This window comes from Sminthopsis crassicaudata, chromosome 3 (genome assembly GCF_048593235.1).
Source record: "Sminthopsis crassicaudata isolate SCR6 chromosome 3, ASM4859323v1, whole genome shotgun sequence".
NCBI classification, from domain to species: domain Eukaryota; kingdom Metazoa; phylum Chordata; class Mammalia; order Dasyuromorphia; family Dasyuridae; genus Sminthopsis; species Sminthopsis crassicaudata.
This window is the reverse complement of record NC_133619.1, coordinates 330,456,893-330,459,276: the sequence shown is the minus strand read 5'-3', so window position 1 is coordinate 330,459,276 and position 2,384 is coordinate 330,456,893. Positions and strand designations below refer to the sequence as shown.

The following is a 2,384-nucleotide window of genomic DNA, read 5'->3' as shown; positions in this document are numbered from 1 at the left end:
AATGAAATCCAGAAGTGAAAACTCACCCAGGTGAGAACTCTCACTAGGGAGAAACTAGGGTCTTTATCAGGCCAGAGGTTGACACCTTGGTGATAGATGAGGGGAGGGGCTAAGAGGGAAGGCCTATAAAAGAGCCCACTAGATGGACTCCTGTCATTTTCCTGGCTGCCAGAGCTCAGGGGAAGAACTAGTTGCACATCCTGGGTTGACTCTCTCTGAAAACAGAAGAGCTCAGGGAAAGAACTAGTTCCCTAGCCTTAGTGGATTATCTCTGGAAAAAAGGACTAGAAAACCTAGGAACATGGAAGCCAAAATCTGCTTTGAAAGCCTCAGAGTGGGGGCCTCCTGTCCCCTGTGCTTGGGCCACTTCATGGACCCAGTGACTCTCGAGTGTGGCCACACCTTCTGCACAGAGTGTCTTGCCAGCTCCTGGAAGGAGATCTGCCCTCCAACAGCCTGCCCGGTGTGCAGCACAGCCACTGCCTTGGAAGACACGGTCCCCGACAGGGGGCTGCAGGATCTGGCTAACCCTGGCAAGATGCAGAGAGCTCCCCTACTGCAGAGCCTCGGGGACCTGCCCACCTGTGACAAGCACGGCCTACAGCACACCTTGTTCTGTGAGGAGGAGCAGAGACCCTTGTGCGGACCCTGCTTTTTAAGCCCAGAGCACCAGAAGCACAGAGTTCTGCTCCTGGATGCGGCCGTCACTCAGTGCATGGAGAAGCTCGAGGCCACAGGCAAGAGTTTAAGGACCCAGAAGAAGAGATTTCAGATGGAATTGGGATTTGAGGAAATCCGAGAGGCGCAGTGGGAGAAGGACGGCCGCCTTCTCAAAGCCTTGCTTGTGTCTGAATATGAGAAAATGCACCAGTTCTTGGGGGAGGAAGAAGAGATTCAACTGCAGACATTAGACCAGGAAGCAAGAGACAATTTGGAGAACAAGAAAAGCCCCTTCCGAAAGAACCTTGGACTGCTAATGAAGCCAAAGAAGCAGCCCCTGCAGGGGCTCGAGGCTCACAAGCAGGCTGTGAAGTCTGAATGGGAGCAAAAGCTCCACTTCTTGTCAGAGGAAAAGAAGCGACACCTGCAGATGCTGGACCAAGAAGTCACAGACAACCTGGCAAAGTTTGAGGAGAGCAAGACCAGAATGAAGCAAGAGATCCACAAGCTGGACATGCTGATAGCAGACATAGAGAAGAATTCTGTTCAGCTTCCTCTTGAAATGCTCCAGGAGGCAAAAGGCACATTGGGAAGGAGTGAGGAGCTACTTCTTCAGAAGCCAGTGGTGGCTTCCCCGACATGGACCATGCGCCCCGTCTCCGGAATGGCAGAAACGCTGCTGACTTTCCACAGGCGTCTGTGTCTGGACCCTCAAACAGCCAATCCCCATCTGGCCCTGTCTGAAGATCTGCAGAGGGTGGAATACCGTGCTGTCCCACGGGATGTCCCCGACAACCCAGAGAGATTCGATTCTGCCCTCTGGGTCTTGGCTAAGCAGAAGTTCACTTCAGGGAGACACTACTGGGAAGTGGTGGTGGGGGAGCAGAGGGAGTGGGAGGTGGGCGTCTGTGAGGAATGGATCAGAAGGAAGGGGGATGATGGCCAGAAGGTTCTGGGAGACAGGCTGACCCTGGCGGCCTTCACCTTTGGCAGGGACTTTCACTTGTGGCATTCAAAGCAAATTGTTCCTTCCTGCAAACCAGTTCAGAAGGTGGGCGTTTTCCTTGATTATGAAAGAGGGCACGTAGCTTTTTACAATGCTGCAGAGGGAACTCTAATCTACAGTCCCCCAAATAAGGCTTTTCAAGGTCCCCTTCTCCCTTGTTTCTCTCCTTGCTTTCCAAAGGGGAAAAACACCTCTGGATGTCTGCATATCTGTCCCAGGAGGGACAATGCTCAAGAAGATGATCGTTCCCAAAATGAGATTTTCTAATCCAAGCAACCAAATCAACCTCTGCAATGACTCCATTCATGAGAACCCTTGTTGAATATGTCAATAAAGTTATATTAAAATTATGTTATAGAGTTTATTATGTATTAATATGTTAATATTAATTATTATTTATTGTCAAAAGCCAAAAAGAAAAAAATCTTTCAAATAAAAAGTTCATCCTCTAAAAATTACTTTTTGCACCAAGGTGTTGTAATTAAGAAGTTGTCTTATTTTTATAGAAAATAGTCCTTACCTTTACTCTGAATTTACATTCAACTTAATTGTCAATCACTATATTTTTTCTGAAACTTATTTTCTTCCAAATATGTTCATTGCCAAACTAGAGGCAGTTTGTTACTACAGCATTGGGAACTAATTCATAATAACAGTGAACTATCTACTTTAAAAATATTGGGTTCTCAAGAACTAAGTGCTTAGCAGGGGATCCCTA

General features: G+C 47.9%; 1 pseudogene; it reads left to right on the top strand.

The window, feature by feature from the left end:
• The first annotated feature begins 301 nt into the window (after positions 1-301).
• On the top strand, positions 302-1,933 carry LOC141562062 (putative E3 ubiquitin-protein ligase TRIML1 pseudogene; annotated as a pseudogene).
• Positions 1,934-2,384: the final 451 nt, after the last annotated feature.